Source organism: Schistocerca gregaria, chromosome 3, assembly GCF_023897955.1.
Source record: "Schistocerca gregaria isolate iqSchGreg1 chromosome 3, iqSchGreg1.2, whole genome shotgun sequence".
In the NCBI taxonomy this organism is placed as follows: domain Eukaryota; kingdom Metazoa; phylum Arthropoda; class Insecta; order Orthoptera; family Acrididae; genus Schistocerca; species Schistocerca gregaria.
In genome coordinates, this window is record NC_064922.1 from 38,502,901 (window position 1) to 38,530,380 (window position 27,480).

Here is a 27,480-nt window from a genome sequence, read left to right on the forward strand (position 1 = left end):
ATTGACGTAATTCAACGTAATATTTTGACGAAATTCCTTGATCTTTCTCTTTCACAAGTAATTGTTGTAAACCACTGACAACTCTTAATATCTATTAGAGTTGTTCACAGTCAACAAAGAGATGTAAATTAGAATAACGTTACTACGTAGCCAGTGTTTCATGCACCGGATCTGAGGACGGCCACGTTTGCTCGTTTTAATGCCATTAGCTTGCTGTGTCGCCTGGACGAAAACACTGTCATTTGCTATAAGACAAAAGCACATTCTGCGTAATGGTACTTTTTAGTACTGTACTGTTACTTAGTAATGAGTTTATTTATGATAAAAATAAAAAATGTAAATTATTTCAGATACATAACAAACATCAAACACACATGTTAATGTGGCAGGGGGGATGTTAAGGAGTGGTAATCTAATGGAAGTAAAGGAAACCAAGGAGAGATTTAGGTGACAGATATCGTCCAGTAGAGTGATTCTTTACAATTGTGATTCTAAGATGTTGTACACATTCAAATTGTCCACAAGATGCACCAGGCACCCATTTTAATCTGAAGTTTAGTTGTCATTATGGCTGGAATGAAATATGAGCTACCAGATCCATTTGGAGGTTACAAACTGCCGTCGGTCCTGCCTGGTGAATGGAAGAGGAGAACAAAAAACAAGTTACTTTTTGTGGCCAGACATGAATAGTCAAGGTGAGACTACCTTCAGAAAGTATCAGACTTGGTTGTGAAGTTCTTATGTCGGATAATTTCGTTTGACAAGTAGTTCCTCAGGTGTGTTCCATACAATATGACCTTTTTTTCATGGTTCATTTGACTCTCTACTTGTGTATAGTATGAAATGTATTATGATACAGGAGTATACCAGATACAGGAAGTATGCATACAAGTAAAGCTGGAATTGCAGACCTAGTTATGTAGAATTGGGACAGACAAGGAAGCATGGTCTGTTGCCCAGTCTACATTAATGTACATTAAAATACGTATCACTTAATGAATCGTGAATCAGGTCGTAAGTATGACATCCATGTAAATGTATAATCTAACCTGCAGCCCAGTAATTCCATCAATTCTAAAAATTTAGAGCAGCCAACTAAAAGTCGGACACCAGAGAAACTGCATAACACAAAAAGAAAAAAAACATCCATTTGCAAAGTGAAGGTACGTAAAAATGCGGTAGGTTCACTACTTAGAAAACAAGAATCGGTGACATTCATCTGTAGGTTAAATTTTCTGTACCAGCCTAGTTACACACCAGGTTAATTACAGAAATAGGGAAAAGACGTGATGAATACTTTAAACACACAGGGGCATATACTGTAAAATGTTGGCCAGACAGAGCACCTTTAGAATATGATAAAAGTAATATGTGGAGAGTACCGAAGTCAGTCTAGTTTAAGGAACCTATCTTGAAGGCCTTCACCACATTAATGGAGGCATGCAGAACATTTTACAGAGCTGTAGGAGGTAGGGAGAGGTCCAATTTTAAATATATATAGTTACTGACAAACATGACTCGCTACTTAGAGAATAGGACAAATATACTGCAGTGAAGAAAAATAAGTAGGCATTAAAGAGCTATTTCGAAAACTAGCCACATAAAGAATGACATATACGTAACACACAAGATGGACATATTTTGCTCCATGTGTTTTATTGAGCTCAAATGACCCATCTTCTCACAGATGGTTGTCGAACCTTGGCTTTTCTGTACAGACTGTTTTATACGGACAATTGAGCAGTCGGCAGGTGATGTTTAAAGTGAGCGTCGTATCAAAAATCTAGATGCCAGTCATTGAATACTGGCCCCTATTGTGACTGGGCCAGAGGTGGGAAAACTTCAAACACATTGGGCGTGGGGCCTGAAGACAGCATAATATATCACCAAAACTGTTTCCTCAATAACAAAGCAATTTGGAAATGTAGATGGTTAAAAGGTGTTTGGTTTGACTTTTGTACATGGAGAGAAAAGTTGTTCATAAATTGTATGGATGCCACACAGCAGTTAAGTGCTGAAAGACGCATAAGGGGAATAGTGTTAAGGTAGGGAGAGAGGGCTGGAGCTTACCAACAATGCTATTCAGTCGGTACATTGAACAAAGAAGTTAAAAAAGATGAAAGGAAAACCTTGGCTATGAAATTGTCAGATGACACATGACTTGGAAGAGCAGTTGAACACAGTGGATAGTGTCTTTGAGAGATCATAAGATGAGCAAGAAAAGTGTAATGGAATGTAGTCTAATTAAATGAAGTGACTATGAGAGAATTACACATAAGGCAATATATTGTATAATAGGATGCCATATAAATGTGGTATTCTCCCGTGATCGTATTTTAGACAGCTGAATAAGATTTTAGGTATTCAACCTAAAAATTTACAGTAAAAGTTTTCTCTTATAAGATTTGTTGTACATGATCCAGAACAGTTCATGAGAAATACTGATGTTTTAGCAGTCTCCTGACTGGTTTGATTTGGCGTACTGTGAACTCCTCTACCCCAACTACATAACCTCACAGTATAACACCCAGTTATTTTCTGGACATATTCCAATCTCTGCCATCTCCTGAAATTATTACCTCTGTAGCTCCCCAAAGTATGATGAAAGTTAATTGTTAGTGTCTTAACGCATGCCCTTTCATTTTGTCCCTTCTTGCCACTGTTCCTGTGGTGAAACTCTTCATTTCTTACCACAGCAGTTCACTGAATTTTAGTCATTCCTCTGTAGAACCAGAGGCCAAATACTTAGAATTATATGAAAGTCAATTACACATTGTGATAAACCAGAAAAATAAATTTGTGTTCCAAAAGTAAAATTCCCCTCCCCAACTGCTTCACTCCCTCCTCCACTAGGAGTTTTAGGACCTCGTGTGCCTCCAGCATTATTGGATTGCAGGTCTCCCAATAATTTATTCAACTCCTAATTTTCATTGCATCACCTATGTGTTCAAACTCTTCTTCTGTCATGTCATCAAACAGATCCTACCACACATAGAAGCCTTAATGCACTCTTACCACATGCCAGCTTAGTCCTCCGAGTTCAACAGTGGAATTACTTTCGCGTCATTTAACTTTGCCTCCTTTGCTTTCCTGTTTCAAACAAGTGACTTACTTCGCTGTATTTCTGTGATATATTGCACATTTTTGTAGTTCCTTACTTTACGAATCAATTTCAGTATTTATTCTGTAACAAGAGTTCTTTTACAGTTACCTCGTGCATACATAAATTTGTCTGCCCAACTTCTGTGACTGCCGTTTTCAGATAAATCCTTCCCTCTTCAACTGATCTGCGTGTTGCAGTATTCATTACCACACTATTTATTGCTTCAGATAACTTTAAACACACACCATTCTTCTCAGTACCCCACTTACTTCACCACTAACAGTTATGGACTATTCTCTTACGCCTCGGTCTGCTCTTGGTCATTACTAACTTGTGACATGAATGTATATCTGTTCCTGAGTATACCCTACTATCCAATATCAGATTTTACAAAATGTCTCAGTGATGTAATCCAGATAGAATCTCCTCATGTCCCTCAGACTTTTTCCAAATATACCTCTTCCTCCAGTAACTTTAAAATAGCATATTCATAATTAATAACAGACTTATAGAGAAATGGAACTTTTTTACTCATCACTTCTATTATCAAGCTCATTCTCCTAAACTCTGCCATGTATTACATTGTCTTTTACAGCATTCCAGTCACTCATGATTATTAGATTTACATCCTCATTACATACACATTTTGCATATACTTCTCCCTCTTCGTCAGATTGTGACATTGGCAGATATACCTGAAACATAACCATTAGCTTTTTGGTGCAAATTTTGATGAGAATATTCTTATTACTGAACTGGCCACTGTACTGACCCACACATACACTCCCAAAATCTTTGTAAGCAGTTTGCAGTGTGTACCGTGCAAGTCAGATGGAGATGGTGCTTGTGGATGTACACAGCCCCTCATCCATGCACTCTGCTTTCCAGCTGACATCTTTTGGGTATAGGATGAGCAACCTCTAGCTCAGTCATGTTTACCTTGACATGCATGTTACCTCATTGTTATTGTGCACGTCTCTGTACCTGGTATAATTTATGTTTTAGATTTAGTTTGTTGTGTCCATCATTATATTGTGTTCTCTTGCAGGATTAGAACATTCAATGACTCAAACTCTACCCTACATTTCTGCTCGTGAGAAATCCATCTTACCAGAAATGATATTTTTCCTATATCGTTTCACTGACTGCCACTACATCCAGAGTGAACATTAAAATTTCCTCTTCAGATTTTCTAGCGTCTTTACCATATTGAACTTCTACAGATTTGTGAGTCAAAGCATGGAATGTCAGTAGTCACTGGACATTCATGTTTTGCAAGTTCATTTTATCAGGGGGATCTTCAGAGCCGAGATATATCTTTAATGAAGAAATGTATCCCGTACTCGAATCACACAGCATCCGTATGAGTATGCCTTATTTGGTAATTTTTGATGGATTGTAAAATTTAACTGTCCACACCATGGTTTCATTCCTTCATCACTTGAGATATTTTGACTTAGATTAAACATTTCTTTATACTTTTTGGAAAAATAATCAACTGCAAATTTCACTTCAAAAAGCCGGTCGGCATTATCTGGTTTATTGTTGTCAGAAAAATGTAAAAATAATAATATTTGTCTGAATATCTTGTGGACATCGCTTTGCGAAATATGTGTCTATCAATGGATTTGTTGATCAGTAATCATGGATCCTTGCGTTTCGAAAATTCCCACAAGGATACTAAGCCCAAACTATTTTATAAAAACGGATCCCATAATGCTGACAAATATGACATTTTTAATCCAGTTTCCTTCTATTGCAATGTTGACTGTAATACTCATGGGTTTCATTGCTAATGTACTCAAACAGATCTTTCACAATATATAATTCTGAAATATCCATGACGCTCTGTGAATCTTTGGGAAATGTGTGTAGACCCGGAGATTCTTCAAATTTGTTATTGGTCCTCAGTAAATCATAGTCTGTCTTTGTCTGATTCATCTGAGAGCTGGTATCTGATAAAGCTGTTTTCACAGTTTTCACTTGTAGCCTTTCCTCTAATTGGTTGGCATAATCCTGTGTCAGACCTAGAAACATGGTTTTGGTGAATTGGACAGGCTATGCACCTTGTTCTCGAATGGAGATAATACCCCTATGGAGAGGTGATGGGGGATAGGAGTGTCAAAGGGGTGATTAGAATCCTTCGGAGGTTGTGCAGGCGTGGAAGACTACTTCAGGAGAGGTGGGAAGGATATGTTAGGATATCTCTTATTTCAGGTTACATGCTGCTATGTCAACTATTTCAACACTGTGCCTGACCAGCTCACCTCACAAACACAACTGCTGTTATGTAAGGCATAACGTAAGTGTTCACCAGTGGCAGGCTCAGTTGTGATCTACTTCTTACTTCGCGTGTTTTGGAAGACAGTATATGATTACTGTGCTACAGTGCCCTCCTCCTAGACAAGACCTGGCCCTCTGGATCATGACTTAGAACATCATTGCACTAAAATGACTGATCCTGTTGGCTGCCACAAATGGCTCCAGTCAGCTTTTTAAGGATTTCTTTCACCATCATGTTACCTTACTCACAACTCATATCAAGTCTTGTTTCCTGATTGTTTATTGCTACAGCTCTCCCTCTGCTGCTTCCTAGTCTCTCGGAATCGAGTCCACAAGAGATCGAACATTGGCTGGATCCAAGCTTTGTCTAGGGATCCACTTCCAGCATGTGTAAACAAGAACTATAGTTGGTAGTGTCACAGCATTAACTATTATTACATTGGTCAATGCTATTTCCCTCTGGTTCTGACTCTCCCTGTGCTGACTTTCATGATGCACCCATGTCTCCATGGAGATGGGCCCAGCCTTACAGAAAATGAATTTGTCTGTGGACTATATAATCTCAGGCCCCAAAGTTCTATTTAACATAGTCAAATTAGTGGCTGGTAGCACTTCCATGTGTTCCCCTGCCCAATATAATCTGTGGGTTGTGCCTGAAACTGTGGCAGGTGGAGCAAAAATAAATATTGTTTTACATGGTGTCCTGTTCATTTATAATTTCCCCCGTCTTCCTTCAATATTAACTGCGTGGGATTTCTGAACCTCTCCACCTAGTCTGTTTGGACAAACCATAATGGCACTACTGTAATACTACGGTAACTTCTAGTTCCATATAGACAATCTGTGTTTGTCTTCCATAACCAATGATTTATTCCTTTACTCCAAGAAAGTTCTTCAGCATCTCACACTTATGAGGATACATGTGAACTGCATGATGTAGGTATTATGCATACTTGCTGCTTCTGGAAAGGAAATTGAAATCCATACTTTCCCCTGCTACTCATTTCCTCTGCTGTGGCTTGGTTAAAATGAAAAGGTTAGGTGCTACGATGATGCTAAAGGACAAACACTCTCTGGTATAGCTCCTTTTGCACTTGACATTGCACCTCCAGGCATTGTCTGGTGATCGGAATTCCGCTTCTAGCTGGCTTCTCACTTGTTCCATAGATTCATGTAATTCTCTCTCTCTGTCTCTCTCTCTCTCTCTGTCTCTGTATCTCTCTCTCTCTCTCTCTCTCTCTCTCTCTCTCTCTCTCTCTCTCTCTCTCTCTCTCTCTCCCCCTCCCTCTCCTCTCCCTCTCCCCCTCTCTAACCCCCACTCTCTCCCCCTCTCTAACCCCTACTCTCTCCCCCTCTGCCCCCCCCGCTCTCCCCTCTCTACCCCCTCTCTCTCCCCCTCTCTCTCCCCCTCTCTCTCACCCCCTCTCTCTTTCTCCACCCTCTCTCTCTCTCTCTCACACCCCCCTCTCTCTCTCACCCCCCTCTCTCTCACACCCCCCTCTCTCTCACACCCCCCTCTCTCTCACACCCCCTCTATCTCTCTCACCCCCTCTATCTCATCCCCCCTCAGTCCCCCCTCTCTCTCCCCCCTCTCCCCATGCTGTCTTCCAAAGACAGTAGCAACTAAATTATTAGTTCTTTATCCAACTTTCTGCTTCATTTAGCAACATCTCAGTTAAGATTCACCATTTCTTCTGCTGTTTTGTGTAATAAACACTTCCAATTCAGCTGGTGCAGTAAGAGCATATCCTTCTGCAAACACGAGTTTTTGTGCTGTAGCACTCACTTATTGCCTTCCTTATTCTACCCGTTGTTTTATTACTTCTACTATATCATTCACTGTGTCAACCTCATCAGCTGTCCCACTGTTTCCACATGTCATCCTAACACAGTGATCCAACCTCTACTTCTGGTATGTGGTATATTCCCCAAAGCCTAAGTCACCTCATCCCCCAAATCCTCCCACGTTTCCTCCTACACACCCTGGAAACACCTTCAAACATTCTGTGATCACATACCATCAGTTTAAAATTACCGAGGGCTTCTTCTAACCATGTTACCTCATTCTATGTCTACCATTCATTAAATAACACCTGTATCCCCCATTGATAAGCACATTTGTTGATGTGCTTGGTGAACAGTTCTCACTGTCAACGTGGTCGTTCTGCAATGCTGCCACTGCAATGACAAGCCATAGTCCTCTTAAGACTGGGTTTATCTTCTCTCCTGGCATAGCTCATCTGAGGACAGTGCATGTGTCTCTAATGCAAAAATCCACTGCTCCTGCACAGCAGGTAATCTTCCTTGTACCAAACATACAAAGAAAACTCCCTTACATCCTTGGTCTTCCTGTGTAGACCTACTATAGCTGTTTCACTTAAAACTTCTTGTTTGCTACTCATCACTTGTTTCCCACTTTCTTTCTGGCTCAGCCCTCCAATTCTTTGGTTAATCTAAGGACTTGTCACATGTTTCATATTTCCACATGCAGAATTCTCGTAGACAACTGCATTTTGAAAGTCACTGGTGACAGTTTCACAATCTGATATTGGCCATGACACTGCATAAAAAGTAGTGTCTTACTATTTGTAGTATGTGAATTCGATAGATTTCACATTGGCCATTTTTGTCTTGGTGTGATCTTCCCCTGTGAGTCACTGCTCCCTCTTGTTTATACAGTGCCAGTCTATTTACCTTAACCAACCTTTTCAATTCTTCTCTTGCCACCCTCACAAATGCGTTAACATGCATTCAATTATTGAAATAGGAAAACAAAAAGAGAAAGACAATAGGTTTTGACCATATTCCACCTCATATGGCTAAAATTCTGTAGTTTTTGCTGTTTTGATTTGTACACAGACAAAGATAACTTGAACAGACATCACAATTGGTATGTGTGTGCTATATGGTATTATAGCATGCTCTCTATTGCTTCATGCACGCTTAACATGGTCCTACTAGCCTGACGATGTAGATGACTTGTCCTCAATTTCTTCCCACATTACAGCTTAAATTCCTTCTATAAATCCAAGATACGGATGACCTCCTTGATTTGTTATTTCTGGTACAATTAAGTTCCCTATTGTTAATTACTGCTTGTACCAATGTTGCTGCCTGTTCATTTGGCACTGCGACCATTTAGACAGGTTATGAAAAATGATTCATAATAACAAAACATCAATCCCAAAAAATTCAACCTCCTAAATCGCTTGTCACTTTTCAATGAGTTTGGGCTTGGCTACCATCGGACCTCTGCCATTGTAGCACCTTTGCACTTCCGTGCTGCATGTCTATCCTCCCTTTGGAACATGTCATGGACACGTTTTGTGAATGACGTTGAGGTGCTAGAGCTTCAGCACACAGACTACAGTTTCTTCTTTCGTAATCTATCGTTCTCCATTTTGGCGTTTGAGGTTTGGCTTTGTTTCCTCTTCATCCCTGTGCAGTTCTGAAGGCCAGCCCAAGTGTACCATGTGACGGGGTAACACGTAATGACCATCCCCAGGTCTGCAGGTATGGTTTCCACATACATGGTACAGGCCAGGTCCAGGGAGGGGTGGTAGTTTGAGCTGTAACCCTCCCAAATTGCCATTTAGTCCCTCTGTCAGAAGTTTGGGAGGTTTGATCCATCGCCTAATTAGTGTGAGATCCCCTCTGAGAAAGGGTCCCACAGCAGGAAGGAACATGCTATGCCTTTGGAGATGATGGCGGTCTTGGGGATTCTGTCACAATGAGCCAATTCCAATCTGTGTCTACTAAACGTAGTCCCTCTGTCAGAAGTTTGGGAGGTTTGATCCATCGCCTAATTAGTGTGAGATCCCCTCTGAGAAAGGGTCCCACAGCAGGAAGGAACATGCTATGCCTTTGGAGATGATGGCGGTCTTGGGGATTCTGTCACAATGAGCCAATTCCAATCTGTGTCTACTAAACGTAATGGGAATGAGGTGAAACATTCAGACTCTTCCAGCTTTCACATTGGTTCCTCATATAACATACTGGACATTGTCATTTCTTTGCTACAGGTAATCCACATATTATTCAGAAAGGTGTTGACAAAATTGCAGGCCCTGTGAAATCCTGCTCTCATTTATGTAATTGCACTTTGCTTTTGGAGACCAAGTGTGGTCCTCAAGCCCAACAACTGCTTGCAGCTTCACTCCTCCAAAGCTATCATGTTAGTGGTAAGGCCCATCGAATCCTGAATTCATGTGGTGGTATTTACACCAGGCTGCTCAATGCTCAGAATGAAGGACAAATCGAAATATACCTTTCTGATGAGTGTGTCACTGCAGTCTATTGGTTAATGAAACAGGTTGATGCAACCTTAGTCCGTACATACTCGCACTTTTGGTAGAGTAGTGCCTCTGTCAAACATAGACCAAGTTATGAAGTCATCAAAGTCCAACCACACATTTGAAGCCAGACGAGCTGTTACCACTGCTACTGTAACAACAACACTCCTGTCGCAACACAGCAAAATGTACTTGTGGTAGGGATGCTCATGAGTGATTGCCTGCCTTGTCCTCCCTCCTGCATAAATTTCACTGACGACCATGCAGTCTCATCCTGAGATGAGAAAGTCATGCATCAGATCTGAGTGAAGGCTTGCAAGTTGTTGGCTAGTTGAAAGCCTTGCATTTTACCATCCGGCACTTGCAGTACTGTTCTTGCTACACCTTGCTGCACAAAGGACATATCCAAGCAGACGTGACCTCAAATTCATCACTACAGCTGTAAAATTGCCCAGTGTAACAACAGTGTCACCTTCTCCTCTACCTGTGCAAGCCGCCAAATCTTTGCCTCTGGCAGCGAAATCACGTGCTACATAATAAGCAGGATGGAAAGGACAGAGGAAATGCTTCTGTGGAGGCTTCCTACTTCCTTCAAGCTAACAAACTTCTCAGCTTTCATCTACTGAATGCAAAGCTTGCAAGACACCAAAGGCAAACAGTCTTCTTCTTCACTGACTCACTGGTCCTCCTCAGTAGTCTCACTGAATAATACCCTCACCCACCCAACCTCAGTTTTGCCAGTGCACGCTGCTAACCATTTGGATACTCCGGAATCTCCACACTGACTCTGATAGAATGCTGACACACACGTAGCTCACATAGAGCAGGACTCTACAGTGACTGTAGCTGCCAAGTGCCAGCCTTTGAAGATTCATTACTACAGGTGACAGAGGTGACGACCCGTCACTTCTTTACCTCTTCCCATTTCCCCACCGTTACTTCCCTTCAGTGGAACAGTCGCAGCACTAGATCCAACAAGGAGGGATTATGGCTACTCTTGCAATTGCAGTGTCCACTTGTTTTCTCCCTCCAGGAAACAAAATTGCCCTCACAACTGCTTCAAACCTCTTGGTATTCTTTCCAGTCCTCTTTCACCTTCCAACTGGGGATAGCATTCCATTTGAGGAGTCACACTGCTCATCTGCAATCACATTCATTGTCACTCTGTCTCACTGAACACCAGACTGAAGCTGTTGCAGTCATCACTTCATCTTTCCTGTTTCCATTGTCCACGTCTCTCCATCATTGTGTGTTACCAGTGCAGACATCCTTCAGCTTATTGGGCAACTTCCTCACTTTTTGCACTTCAATGTGCACCATCCCCTTTTGGGCTCTTCTGAATAAGATATTTGTAAAAATAGCAAAACCATCGTGAAGAGATAATAAACTTTTATCCACACCTTGTATTTGCGACTTACTGGCTGATTTTTTAACCTCTTTCTCGACCTTCATGCAGAAATTAGCAGTAGTACCTTCGTCAAAATGGATGGCTCTCACTGGTGTTGGGTCTCTCTTCTTTATTGGTACAGACTTTCCAGCATCAGCTGTCAAAACATTGCTCAGTATTTAGAGCGGTTTTCTTTGTTGTGTATCAGGCCACATAGCGACACAGGCTTTTCAGTCGTATCATCTGCTCTGCCTACACCCTTCAGAGCCTGTGCTGTATGTTGTCCATCCCTTAGTGAAACAGATCCAAGAAATCTTTCACTTGCTGAACCTTTATGGAGCCACTGTGATGCATTTGTGGGTCCCTGGTCACGGCAACCTGAGAGGAAATGAGGGAGCTGATACTGCTGCTGAGGCAGCTGTCCTCTTACCTTGGCCTGCTAGTTCTTCCATTCCCTCCGATCTTTGTGTTGTTGTCTGTCAGCAAATGGTGTCTCTTTGTGATTAATACAGGTCTTCCCTTCATGGAACAAGCTCCAGGGAATTAAACCTCTTAGTGGCTTGGCCAACTTCTTCCTCTTACCTTAAAGAAATGTCTTGGAATGCACACGCTGAGCTACAGAATTAGTCCTTTTCCAGCCACAAATGACACCATATTACTCCATAAGGAAGTTTAATAATCCCAAGCAATCTTGCCCTCAATTCCAATTGTAAGAAGTCTTGCCATGCAACTAAGAACATCATTCCGGATAAGCACTGGTATATCAGCAAAATGAAGGCTGTGCCATTCACTCAAAACAAGGAAGCACTACTCATACACTGCAGACATTGTCCTGCTGAACTGGCCTCCATCATTTGATTCCACATTTCTCTCCTTTGATTCCCATGACGCCAGCAGTACAGCTCAAGTTGGCAATAATTCACAGATGTGCCACTTGTCCTCATAACAGATATTCCATTGGAATACTGCTGCCATCTGCAAACATGGTAAATTTAGTAAATTTGTACTAAACACCATTCACAATAGCTGGCAGATAATTATCAGAAATCAGAGGACAGACACAGGACAGAAGGCCTTTTTCCCCCCAAACCCTATCCCATTGCTATTACTAAAAGACTAACTTCATGGCCTGCAGTACCAGTTTCATATTGCTTATCTGACAGTGTCCAGGGTCAACAGAAATATTCCTTTTTAAAATGCAGGTAGTAATTACAAAAATACTGAAAATGGAACTGTTGTCAGAATGTAGTCAGTAAGAAGTATGATCTTGAATCAGCGGTTAAACATAAGAAGAACAGTATTCAGAAATGGCGTGCATGTCTTCAGCCAGTAGAGATAAAGATGTACAAAAAACACACACTATATTAATCCAGTGTTTCTTAATGAGAGCACTTAGCTGCTTCCAACAAAAACATTGATTATAAATTCAAACCTTCTCAAAATTCCTAATAGCAGACATTTAAAACACCATTTGCAAAGTAACAAAAGTTCAAAGAAACTGCAGTGTGTAAAACAACTCCAGATAATTTGAAGCTCAGTTATTAGAAGCAATAATAGCAATTAGAAACCCAATAGCAAACGATTTCCCTTAGTTTTTTTGTGGCCTTCCATAACATTTTCAAGGTTTGGCTGAGCTACAATAAATCCAGGTTTATGAAAACTATATTATCAGTGTCAGTTTGCTACACTTCACTTTCCTTTGAATTCTGTCACATGCTTTTGAAATTAAGACTTAAAGCAACATGTGTATTACATTCCTGCTTTGTGTCCTTTAGCCTTTTCACTATCCAAGGTTTTTATTGCATACTGCGCGCATTGAGAACATAGAAATAACTGTAATCCGATATGACTCTCGTTCCTGTCATGCTATTAAATAGGTTATATTAAGTACATGAAGATCAGAGCATATTTTTCTACTACGTATGTATGTCTACAAACTACTATTCCATGTGCAGCTACACAAGAATGTATTGTTTCTCCTGTGTTTTTTAATCTCTCTCTAGGAGAGCTTACATCACAAAGTTATAGGCTTTTTATGATACATTTTCCTGAAAATATATATTTGTGCACACTACTGCCATTCAGTTGTAAATTGTTTTCTTTGAAGCGAATAACTGTGCATATAGAAATATTACACGCTTGTAATATGATCTGAAATGCTGAGTGCCTGTTACTGTTGACATCCCACCTCTTGTCCTAAGCAGACTAATAAAAAGGTTGATGTATTGTTACATTACAAAGCAGTTAATTGTATGTGTTGTCTGGCAGTTTATTGTGATCGTGTATAAGCTTAGGGGTGGCCACTTGTTTAAGATTGATCGACCCACAGATTGCCACCTCTTCATAATATTAGACTTCATAAATAAGACATAGTAATACATTTATGTTCCTTGACATGATGTAATTATAATGGAACTAGCTATAGTGAGTGAGCTGCTTATGACATTGCAGTTTTGTGTGTTTACACAAGTTAGGGTTCGTACACTGCGTTTCTCGTTATGGCATATATATACGTCAAGAATATGTGCACCCTTTTTATTCAGTTTTCTTCAGTCTTTTTTTTTTACACAATACTGGTACTGTGAGGATGGGAAATGACTGAAAACAGTTGTAATAAAGTAACCTCTCACTACTCTCACCTGTCTGAGGAAAGAATTATTAGCTCAAGAAGCCATAGTTTCCTCATTTAAACATTTCTATTGACATTTTCACTGTTTTGATATGACTTGTTCACACTCGATTACAGTTGTATGATATTTATTCAAAAGTTTGCGTAAAATACAATAGATTTCATGTAAGTTTACATTCTGATAACTAGAATTAGTAGTATAAATTTGCATTTGTCAAAGTAGTTACTGAAATCAGAATTTCTGTGCTTGGAGTCTCTTATCCAGAAGCACTCATCAAAATATTTTGTGTTCCAAAAATGTATCATTATTCACATTTGTAACTGTTAGTTGTTTAAATTTGGTCCCTTTGAAAGGAAGCATAAGTATTTCATATTGCAATTACTGAAGCTTCTACATTACTGTCGTTTCTTGCAATCATTGTAAAATGTCTGTGTCATTTAATTGAACTTCATGAAGCTCCCATTATTGCTAATATTTGCACCAATGTCATATTTTGTACTTCCAACATAGACATTACAGTATTTGGGGATTTACGAACTACAGGAAATAGTAAAGCACTGATGTGGAAACTGTATTCTATCCCTAATGTAACATCCAGTATTTAGGTTGCATGTTCCATAATATGAAAATTATTAAAATGATATTCCTCAGTCATTAGAAACTCTTACCCAGCTAGATGACATTCTTTGTTTGCATTTAGGATGTATGTTATACCGTCAGCCACAGGGTCATATATTATAGATAGTCTTGTATGTTGTCTTTGTATCTTTGGCAGAAGTTAAAACAGCTAACTGGAACTTGACAAAATAATCTACTAGTAACATCAACATACAGAGTCATTTGTTGTTCGTCTGTCTGTCCGTTCTCAAGAATAGCTATACTATGGTAAACGATCCCTTTGCGATGTAAATAATTTAAGGTTCTAAGTCAATGTAGTCAAAAGATACGGCCACATATGTCACATATTTCGTTACTTGCAAACTCACTCGTCAAATCCTATTGATGAAATCAGAGCTCGACCCTGGGGCCTGGCGCTGTGCACGTATAGCGCAGAAACCGAGAGGTCGTTATCGTTTCTCGATCGGACCACCAATTTCTCATTCATCGTTTTAACCTAGTCTTCACATCTCAAGGATGTGAGGAATCGTGAGGAACAACACGTGGTTCAGATTCCACGTAAAAATATAGGTTGCCTTTACCCGGTTCAATAACGTAAGCAGGTTAGGGACACGGTAGTCGCTCTGGTGGCGTTGAATACGAAGACTTGTTTCACGCCTCTGAGCCACACTAAATTATTATTATTATTATTATTATTATTATTATCTATAAAAATAAGTAATTTGTACAGAAACCTCAGAGCGCCGTCATCCTCCCAGTTGTACTGTCGTTTTTGGCAAATTTTGCCCAGGTGGATTACATAGGTCAGTCCTCCTCAAATAATGTGCTGCATTACAAAAGGTCACAACGCCCTTACCTACTCAGTTATATGACACGAAATTTGGTTTAAAAACATAGGGTGAGAGTGTACTTGAGATCTGGTTTTTGCGTTTACACTCTGTCATTTTTGAATAGACCATGAACACATACATCAACACAGAATCACAGACGGAAAGTAACACTTCCAGCAAAAATTTCCACATACTACCGTGTTGACAGTATGTGCAACTGATAGTTATGTGATTTCATTTCAAAGATTATAGAATCAAGTCAAATGCAAGTTTTGGTTGTCAATGCAAATAAAATGGGCTCTAAGCACTATGGGAGTTAACATCTGAGGTCATCAGTCCCCTAGAACTTAGAACTACTTTAACCTAACTAACGTAAAGACATGACACACCTCCATGCCCGAGACAGGATTCGAACCTGCGACCGTAGCAGCAGCGCGGTTCCGGACTGAAGCGCCTAGAACCGCTCGGCCACAATGCCGGTGGTTGTCAATGTAGATAATGAATATCGATGTGGACGAACAAGGTAATGAATGTGTCGAACAAGTAGCAATAAACCTACAGGGAATCAGAATTCTCTTTCAACGTGGAGCACACTTACTTACGACGCAAACTGGAACAAATGCTTGGTGTTTTGTATGAACATTCTCTGTGTGCTTAAGGTCTGGGTGGGATTCACACATCAGGCAACCATTTTTAACAAGTAAAAGACCCACTTCACCTGTGGTAAGGCCGGCTGAGCTGTGCCGTGTTGCACCGTGTTTCCATATCCACGTTAAACGCGACGACCGGTCGCTACATACTGGCGGAGTTGGATTGGGTTGTTTCGGGGAGAAGACCAGACAGCAAGGTCACCGATCTCATCGGATTAGGGAAGGATGGGGAAGGAAGTCGGCCGTGTCTTTTGACAGGAACCGTCCCAGCATTTGCCTGGAGCGATTTTGGAAAATCAAGAAAAATTAAATCAGGGTGGTCGGACGCAGGACTGAACCGTCGACCTCCCGAAAGCGAGTCCACTTTCCTGACCACTGCGCCATCTCGCTCCGTCTACTGGTGGAGAGTCGCTAATTGTTGGAGACGTAATAGAGGCTGATGTCACGCTACATAGCGATTCTGTTATCAGTAAGTTTCCTTATACGAGAGTTATTATAATTAATGAACGAATCGTCATGTAAGGTCGCAGGACGCTTATTTCTTACGGTGTTTGAACCTGAGATGTTGAAAATATTTGTCTGGGACTGAGATTCGAACTCTCATCCTTCCCTTCGCCAGGCTTCACCCCTTTCAGATGATTTAGTTCCAACGATTCAATGTTTCCCCTGGATTTCTGAGTTCTCAAAGTCTCTCCGAAAGGCGCATATCTGGGTTCGACAACTGGTCTGGCAAAAAGTTTCCATCACGACGTTTCAAGCTGCAGTACGCGCACACCAGCCTGCAGGTGACAATTATAGTTTTCAACGTCTCTCCGTGCCTTTCAACATTATTGATTGGTGCCGGTTTCGACTCGCAATCAGAACGATTCGTCATATTAATTTCATATACAATCATCGTCGCTTAGTTCGGTGAAAAAGTATTTCATAGTCAGTGCCTCTTCGTGTGTAGTCGAAACGAAGACATTTGCAGGGCTCGACTTCCAATCAGCACACAGCTTTACGTCATGTTATTTCCAGTTCAAATACCTGTACATCTCACAACTGGTGAAATAAAATGTTTTTTAACATGTGTTCATGACTGTATAACACTAAAAGGTGTACTGGTTTCGAATCCCGGTAAATCAAAAGTTTTTCACCTCGGTATTTCAGTTTTAGTCGTCTTGCTAGTGTTGAAAAGATTTCAGATCTAATATTTGATTGTGCTCGATTAACAATTCAGTATCAAGTGGGTTCGAATCCCAATCCCCCACAAACTTTATGCCATGTCATTTCAAATTCAATCCTGCACACACTTGTTACTTTTGACCTGAACCATGTTTAAAATTTTTCGTTGTTACTTAACATGAAGAAGAATTGCTGGATTGGAGACTTCAGTCCCATTCCAGTACAAAAATGTCCGTAATATAATTTCAAGTTGAATTTTGCTTTTTGAAATGTTATTTACTGTAATAAATTTGAGTTTGCAAGCGTAATGGCCGTGTCATGTCTAATAACGTGTTTTCTGTATTAATTTGTATGTGGATTGATACCCATTAAGGGCAGTTATTTTTTGAGGCCTCTTGTAATAACCATTTTAGTTAGTCAAACAACTGTATCCAAAAGACCACAGAGGGTATGCAAGACAGTTGCGTTATGGGGATTGCATATAAATCAGGCGAAACGCGATTTATGTCGTTCGGGTACTTTTGAGCATGACAGTACCACAATCCTTAATAAAGCACTTGTATTTAAAAAGGTATATAATGTTTCTGATATTTATGTCTTGATATAGTCAGATGTTAAGCTCTTTAAACTATTTTGGACTTCTTCTGGCATAATGTCTACTGCGTTTCATACGTGGCATGTCTAATTTTCGTGCATGCACATTCGCAGAGTCGCTTCGCGTTAGAATAACTTACTATACAAACTGATTGTTTAGGTCACGATATTTATTTCGCCGTTAATCTGAAAATTCTGTTGTGATTATTTCCCTCGCAGAAAAATGTAGCACGTTCTTTTACGAACAAAGTTCACCTACACGGTTTCCCATCGTTAGCGAACTATGAAATAGTTCAAGGTAGAGTTACTTGTTACATGGCACAAATCTGAAATACGTATGTTTCTAAATCTTGCAGTGAGAAAAATATGGGAATGTAGAGCATCAATTTCTCAGTTCAGATAAGTTTTGACTTCCAATTCTCTTACTGAGTTTCTACTGCACAAAGGGAAAATCTAATCTCATTACATAATTACTTGTTTACTATATATAGATCCTCCATTGGGATATTTCGAATCGATTATGAGGAATTTCGAATCCTTATTATGCTGTCTGCCAGACAGCAGAAAGCCGTTAACGGTCTGCGGTGACTTCAACATGGACTTACTAAAGGGTTCTGATAAAACATACACTCCTGGAAATTGAAATAAGAACACCGTGAATTCATTGTCCCAGGAAGGGGAAACTTTATTGACACATTCCTGGGGTCAGATACATCACATGATCACACTGACAGAACCACAGGCACATAGACACAAGCAACAGAGCATGCACAATGTCGGCACTAGTACAGTGTATATCCACCTTTCGCAGCAATGCAGGCTGCTATTCTCCCATGGAGACGATCGTAGAGATGCCGGATGTAGTCATGTGGAACGGCTTACCATGCCATTTCCACCTGGCGCCTCAGTTGGACCAGCGTTCGTGCTGGACGTGTAGACCGCGTGAGACGACGCTTCATCCAGTCCCAAACATGCTCAATGGGGGACAGATCCGGAGATCTTGCTGGCCAGGATAGTTGACTTACACCTTCTAGAGCACGTTGGGTGGCACGGGATACATGCGGACGTGCATTGTCCAGTTGGAACAGCAAGTTCCCTTGCCGGTCTAGGAATGGTAGAACGATGGGTTCGATGATGGTTTGGATGTACCGTCTACTATTCAGTGTCCCCTCGACGATCACCAGAGGTGTACGACCAGTGTAGGAGATCGCTCCCCTCACCATCATGCAGGGTGTTGGCCCTGTGTGCCTCGGTCGTATGCAGTCCTGATTGTGGCGCTCACCTGCACGGCGCCAAACACGCATACGACCATCATTGGCACGAAGGCAGAAGCGACTCTCATCGCTGAAGACGACACGTCTCCATTCGTCCCTCCATTCACGCCTGTCGCGACACCACTGGAGGCGGGCTGCACGATGTTGGGGCGTGAGCGGAAGACGGACTAACGGTGTGCGGGACCGTAGCCCAGCTTCATGGAGACGGTTGCGAATGGTCCTCGCCGATACCCCAGGAGCAACAGTGTCCCTAATTTGCTGTGAAGTGGCGGTGCGGTCCCCTACGGCACTGCGTAGGATCCAACGGTCTTGGCGTGCATCCGTGCTTCGCTGCGGTCCGGTCCCAGGTCGACGGGCACGTGCACCTTCCGCCGACCACTGGCGACAACATCGATGTACTGTGGAGACGTCACGCCTCACGTGTTGAACAATTCGGCGGTACGTCCACCCGGCCTCCCGCACGCCCACTATACGCCTTCGCTCAAAGTCCGTCAACTGCACATACGGTTCACGTCCACGCTGTCGCGGCATGCTACCAGTGTTAAAGACTGCGATGGAGCTCCGTATGCCACGGGAAACTGGCTGACACTGACGGGGGCGGTGCACAAATGCTGCGCAGCTGGCGCCATTCGACGGCCAACACCGCGGTTCCTGGTGTGTCCGCTGTGCCGTGCGTGTGATCATTGCTTGTACCGCCCTCTCGCAGTGTGCGGAGCAAGTATGGTGGGTCTGACACACCGGTGTCAATGTGTTCTTTTTTTCCATTTCCAGGAATGTATGATGTGGAAACCATATTTGGTCTAACAGTGTGATCTCAGTGACTAATCTTCCAACATGGGTGGATAAAAGTAGCACCCCAACTAATGATATTTCCTTTGATGAAGCTGAATGCAAGAAAATAACTGTGCACTCACTAACAATGCTGTCTCTGATCATGGTGCACAGTCAGTTAGAATAAAAACGACAGTGCCTCTGCTCAGTGAAAATCCGAATAATTAATGATTGAAGAACAAATGTTTCTTAGAATGCTTTACGAAAAAAAAACATGGGATGAAATTTATAATGAACTAAATGCTAACACAAAATTTAATTTATTCTATGATAAATTCATATAACTGTTTGAAAATAGTTTAAGAAGACAGAGGGATTCATATTGACAATGTTTCCTTTGATGAAGCTCAAAGCCAGGTAATAGCTGCATAACTAATAATAAATTTTCTCTCAGTTCATGATGCACAGTTACTCAGGATAAATAAGACACTGCCTTACTGTATAAGACGTCTAAGTCGATACCAATTAGAGTAATTAATGACGCTAGGACAAATATTTTTGAGAATGGTTTACAAGCAATGACATGGGATAAAATTTATAACGAGCCAAATGTTGACTTAAAATTTAATTTATGGAACTATAAATTGATATCAGAATTAGAAGACAGCTTTCAACATAAGCAAATTAGAAAGAACATTAACAAGCGTATAAAACACATGGATCACTAGAGGAATTTAATCATTTTGTGAAAGGAAAATGGAAATATATACACTCCTGGAAATGGAAAAAAGAACACATTGACACCGGTGTGTCAGACCCACCATACTTGCTCCGCACACTGCGAGAGGGCTGTACAAGCAATGATCACACGCATGGCACAGCGGACACACCAGGAACAGCGGTGTTGGCCGTCGAATGGCGCCAGCTGCGCAGCATTTGTGCACCGCCCCCGTCAGTGTCAGCCAGTTTTCCGTGGCATACGGAGCACCATCGCAGTCTTTAACACTAGTAGCATGCCGCGACAGCGTGGACGTGAACCTTATGTGCATTTGACGGACTTTGAGCGAGGGCGTATAGTGGGCATGCGGGAGGCCGGGTGGACGTACCGCCGAATTGCTCAACACGTGGGGCGTGAGGTCTCCACAGTACATCGATGTTGTCGTCAATGGTCGGCGGAAGGTGCACGTGCCCGTCGACCTGGGACTGGACCGCAGCGACGCACGGATGCATGCCAAGACTGTAGGATCCTACTCAGTTCCGTAGGGGACCGCACCGCCACATCACAGCATATTAGGGACACTGTTGCTCCTGGGGTATCGGCGAGGACCATTCGCAACCGTCTCCATGAAGCTGGGCTACGGACCCGTACACCGTTAGGCCGTCTTCCGCTCACGCCCCAACATCGTGCTGCCCGCCTCCAGTGGTGTCGCGACAGGCGTGAATGGAGGGACGAATGGAGACGTGTCGTCTACAGCGATGTGAGTCGCTTCTGCCTTGGTGCCAATGATGGTCGTATGCGTGTTTGGCGCCGTGCAGGTGAGCGCCACAATCAGGACTGCATACGACTGAGGCACACAGGGCCAACACCCTGCATCATGGTGTGGGGAGCGATCTCCTATACTGGCCGTACACCTCTGGTGATCGTCGAGGGGACACAGAATAGTGCACGGTACATCCAAACCGTCATCGAATCCATCGTTCTACCATTCCTAGACCGGCAAGGGAACTTGCTGTTCCAACAGGACAATGCACGTCCGCATGTATCCCGTGCCACCAAACATGCTCTAGAAGGTGTAAGTCAACTACCCTGGCCAGCAAGATCTCCGGATCTGTCCCCCATTGAGCATGTTTGGGACTGGATGAAGCGTCGTCTCACGCGGTCTGCACGTCCAGCACGAATGCTGGTCCAACTGAGGCGCCAGGTGGAAATGGCTTGGCAAGCCGTTCCACAGGATTACATCCAGCATCTCTACGATCGTCTCCATGGGAGAATAGCAGCCTGAATTGCTGCTAAAGGTGGATATACACTGTACTAGTGCCGACATTGTGCATGGTCTGTTTCCTGTGTCTATGTGCCTGTGGTTCTGTCAGTGTGATCATGTGATGTATCTGACCCCAGGAGTGTGTCAATAAAGTTTCCCCTTCCTGGGAGAATGCATTCACGGCGTTCTTATTTCAATTTCCAGGAGTGTATGTTGGGAAGAACAAGTAGAGATCCTGCAGTGATTGAACATTACAAAAGTTTTTCATAATAATCACATAGGGAGTCTCCCAATGCTCAATCTTAGGTCTGCTATGGTTCCACATATATGTAAACGATTTTTGGTCTAATATACAGCAAGTGGAATTGGTTATTTTTGTGGATGACACCAGTATGGTAATCGTTCCAAGCATACATATCTTAACAAATGAGACGGTAAACAAGATTCTTAAAAGTATAATTGTTTTTCTGCTTACAGGCTTGCCGTCTATTATAAAAAGACACATACTCAGTTTTGAACATCTAGGGATACTATATCAATGATCAGGGTAAGGCACATAGTGGGGAAATAATAAGTAGGGTGGAAACTTCAGTATTCTTAGGTGCCCAAACTAAAGTTAATTTAAACTGCAAAAGCACATTTTGTTGCTCCCGAAAAAACTTTGTCCATGTAAACACACTTAGAATCATTGTAAATTTAGGGAGAAACAAAACAGAAAGTTGACATTTACATGTATTTTCATTCAATAACCTCTATGGAATAATGTTCTGGTATAACTCATCATTAAGGAAGCAAGTCTTCATTGGTCAAAAATGTCGTGCAAGAATGATATATAGTGCTCACCCATAATCATCTTGTTGACATCTGTTTAAGGAGTTGGGCGTTCTGACTACTTCTTCACAGTATTTTTATTACCTCATGAAGTTGACTATAAATAATCCAGTTCAGTTCAAAAGGAACAAATTACAATACCAGAACAAAAATGACATTCATTATTCCACATTAAAGTTTAGTTATCACAAAAAAGGGTGCGCAACATTGCAACTAAAATTTTTGGTAACTTACCCAGTGATTTCAAATTTTACTTAGTTGTCTAAGATTATATTACAAACTGAAAAAGTTTCTAGAACGATAGTTTCTCTCCTCAATTATTATGGCCAATTGAGTCAATGATGAAGAGCTGGCAAATATTTTTCACGAAAATGTCCATTAACAACAGGAAATTATTCGTGACACATAACATGATTTGGTGGTATATTATGTCTTGCAGCAATATTTCGTTGTCTGAAAGTGTAACATGGACCATAGAAATTCTTCAGATAGTGAGGATGGAAGCATGAAGGAGAATGTTAAAACGTGATGGAACCACAAAATGCAGATGATAATGTATTAGAGTAACTAAGAAGAAATTAGAAGGGCTGCCGTAAGATGACCAGAATTAGAGGGCGGAGGTGTAAAGAGTATATACGAAAATGGACTCTTTGCAGCAGTAATTCAGTATGATGTGCGAAATAATCACCCACATTAGAACAGGAAGATATGTAAAAAATAACGAAATCAGTTGCTGGACAGTTGTCAGTTGAGTGAAACACACAAGACAACGTATTCTCAGGAGCTCCTCACACTACAAATTTCGCTTTCAGTAATTTTCTATACTGTTTGTTTCTATGAAAATGAGGTTAGCAAACGCAAGAGATGAAATATAAGTTCTTTGTAAAATTAGGTTGAAGAGAATATTTGAGACTCCTAGTAATTAGAAAAAACTCACGTGTATGCATTTTTTGTGTTAAACGAATAATGACCTTGAGCAGCTGGTGGGCAAATTTCTTATCCTGAACATTGTCAGCTAACAAATTTTCGCACATAATCCGCTCAATGGAATAGTTATGCATCATTGACATCTGACATTCTTATTTATACAGGGTGTTACAAAAGGTACGGTCAAACTTTCACGAAACATTCATCACACACAAAGAAAGATGATATATTATGTGGACATGTTTCCGGAAACGCTTACCTTTCATGTTAGAGCTCATTTTATTTCTTCTCTCCAACACACATTAATCGTGGAATAGAAACACACAGCAACAGAACGTACCAGCGTGACTTCAAACACTTTGTTACAGGAAATGTTCAAAATGTCCTCCGTTACCGAGGATACATGCATCCACCCTCCGTCGCATCGAATCCCTGATGCGCTGATGCAATCCTGGAGAATGGCGTATTGTATCACAGCCGTCCACAATACGAGCACGAAGAGTCTCTACGTTTGGTACCGGGGTTGCGTAGACAAGAGCTTTCAAATGCCCCCATAAATGAAAGTCAAGAGGGTTGAGGTCAGGAGAGCGTGGAGGCCATGGAATTGGTCAGCCTCTACCAATGCATCGGTCACCGAATCTGTTGTTGAGAAGCGCACAAACACTTCGACTAAAATGTGCAGGACGCCGTGCGGGTTTGGGGGTTAGAATAGGTCCGCGGTATTCCTGCCTGTCCTAAGAGGCGACTAAAAGGAGTCTCAAACTTTTGGGCCTTATATGATGGTCCCCTGTTGGGTTTGACCTCCATCTCTCAAAATTTTCCGAAGAGCGAGCCGATTGGGGAAGGGCGCTTTACTTGGTGCATTGTGTCCATCTTGCGATCAGACCGTTCGCCTGCTTATACACTGTTGAATTGCAGTCCTCTCCACTCTCCATCTCTTGGGCATGACTCTGTTTCTCCGTGCAGATTACACCTTGCACTGTGCAGTGCCTGTTTCTGCACCGACGGCGACCATGGACCACATGTTACCTAACATCCAGCACGGTAGCCAGGCTGTTGTGGTGGGGCCGCCATGTACCCTATTGATTGTAGCCCCCTGACTACACAGGGATCGCTCTACTGATGCCTGCGCCGTTAACTACCCACGTATGCCAAGGAGTAGATGCCTATCCTCCTGGGGTATCGGGACTCCCGGCAACAGTCATCCTGCCAGGTGGCTTTTGCCGTGGCTGGGTGGCACCTGTGGGGAGGGCCCTTGGTCGGAGTAGGTGGCATCAGGGCGGATGACCCGCAATGAAGCGTGGTACATCGTCTCTCGCTGGTGGCCAGCCGCCAGCAGTCTCTAAGCGTTCTCGGGCTCAGTTTAACGCTCAGAAGTACGATCCGAAAACGTTTCCCTCCCTGGCCACAGTGTGGGAGAAACGTATGTCTCAGGATGGCAGTAGCAGTTATTCGCCCCGCTTCTTAGTTTGTATGAGGGCTGATGGGGAGTCTTTGCTCTCCACAAAGCCTCAATTCTTCGTCAAGCATTTAGAGGACAAGTTTGGGGAGGTGGAGGGCTTGTCAAAATGCGCTCTGGGTCAGTCCTGATATAAACGGCATCCTCTGCCCAGTCACGATGGTTACTCGCTTGTGAGAAGTTGGGGGATGTTGCCGTTATGTTCACACCCCATAAGAGTTTAAATATGGTCCAGGGAGTTATTTAACATAGGGATCTTCTTTTGCAGTCTGATGAAGAGCTGCGCGCCAATTTAGAGCGCCGAGGTGTACATTTCGTCCGGCACGTTCATCGGGGTCTGAAGGAAAATCAGATTGCTACCGGTGCCTTCATCTTGGCCTTAGAAGGGGGGATACATTACCGGAAAAGGTCAAGGTGATGGTCTACCGATGTGACGTTAAGCCCTATATCCCTCCCCCGATGCGGTTCTTTAAGTGCTGGAAGTTCGGCCATATGTCTTCTTGCTGCACTTCCAGCCTCACATGTCGAGATTGTGGACGGCCATCACATCCCAATACACCATGTGCCCCTCCTCCCATCTGTGTCAACTGCGGGGAGCACCATTCACCTTGCTCGCCAGACTGCCGAATTTTCCAGAAAGAGCGTAAAATCATGGAATACAAGACCCTGGGCAGACTAACCTATACTGAGGCCAAAAGGAAATACGACCGACTCCATCCTGTGAGAATGACATCTTCCTACACTGCTGCTACAACACCTGTGCTAGCCCTGTCTGTTTCTCCAATTGCGGCTGGATCGACGAGTAGTACAACTCCTCCTGCCCCCTCGCCAGTGGGGGCTCTACCCACCGGGTTGCTCCTGCGCCACCTACCTCAGGAGAAACACCATCCCACCCATCGGGGATGTCCATCCCCACTTCTAAGCCAGAGAAGTGTCCAACTTCTTCGGCTTCTCACGCTTGCAAGGGGTCCCTTGGGGGTCCCTCCCTTTCCAGGTTTCCGCCAGCGAGAAGGCTGACGACTGACAGTGGCGTAAGTGCCCGCAATCCGCTGGTCGTAGGGCTTCACGGTCCTCCTCCGTCCTGGAGACTGAATCGGTGAAGCCCTCCCAGCCGGTGCGACCCAAGGATCGGCGTGAGATATCCAAGAAGAGCTCTCAGCCCAAGGAACTCGTGGTGGCAGCCATCCCACTGCAAACTTCCAGCTCTGCGTCTGAGGATGAGGTGGAGATTCTGGCGTCCCCTGAGGACCTCAATCTCGCCGGTCCATCAGACGCCATGGAAAGCACTATCACAGGTGCTAAATCGGAGGCAGCAGGTGACCCAGTGGCGTAATCTCCCTTCCCAGTCCCGTCACGCCTTTCTCAGCCATGGACACACCATCCTCCAGTGGAACTGCGGTTTCTTCCACCATCTAGCTGAGCTCCGCCAACTTACCAGCCTTCACCCTTTCCTCTGCATTGCTCTGCAGGAAACTTGGTTTCCGGGAATGCGAACCCCCGCCCTCCATGGCTACCAGGGTTATTATAAGAACTGGGCAGCTTATGAAAGGGTGTCTGGTGGCGTCTGCATATATGTCCTGAACTCTCTTCACAGCGGGTCTGTACCTCTCCAAACACTTTTAGATGCTGTCGCTATTCGGGTGTGGACGCCACAGGCTGTTACCGTCAGCAATCTTTACCTTCCACTGGATGGTGATCTCGTGCAGCATGTCCTGGCTGCTCGGATAGCCCAATTGCCGCCACCTTTCTTGTTACTGGGCGACTTTAACGCCCATACCCATCTGTGAGGTTGGTCAGTGGCAACAGGTCGAGGCGCCATCGTTGAGCATTTATTGGCGCAGCTTGATCTCTCGATATTAAATGATGGTGCCTTCACACACTTCAGTGTGGCGCATGGCACATACCCCGACAAAGACCTTTCGATCTGTAGCCCTAGCCTCTTACCGTCTGTCCAATGGAGAGTGCATGACGACCTTTGTGGTAGTGACCAGTTTCCGATCTTTCTGTCACTACCACAGCGTCAGTCTTCTGGGCGCCCTAGCAGATGGGCTGTGAATAAGGCTGACTGGGACTTGTTCTCCTCCACTGCCGCTATTGAGCCTCTCTCTAACGATGACAGTAATGCAGTGGTTCAATCGGTCACCACCGGCATCGTTACTGCCGCCGAATCTGCCATTCCCCGTTCTTCTGGGTACCCTCGGCTGCGGACTGTGCCTTGGTGGTCGCCTGAGATCGCTGAAGCGATTAAAGCTCGCCAGCGGGCGCTCCAGCTTTACAAGCGACATTCCTCAATCGAACTCCTTATCGCCTTCAAACGGCTGCGTGCGCGAGCCCGCCGCATTATCCGCCAACACAAGCAGGAGTGCTGGGAGCTGTATGTGTCCACCATTGGCCTCCATGTCACTCCATCGCAGGTCTGGGTCAAGATTCGCCACCCCTATGGCTATCGGACCCCTGTCAGCGTCCCTGCGCTCTCACTGAATGGAGCAGTTTGTACTGACTCCGACGTCATTGCAAACCGCTTGGCAGAGCTCTTTGCTCTGAATTCCGCTTCTGCCAACTACCCCTTGGGCTTCCGCTGCATTAAAGAGCGGATAGAATGTCGGAGTCTTTCTTTTCGCACCCACCATCCTGAATTGTACAATGTTCCATTCAGTGAGTGGGAATTCCGCAGTGACCTCGCCG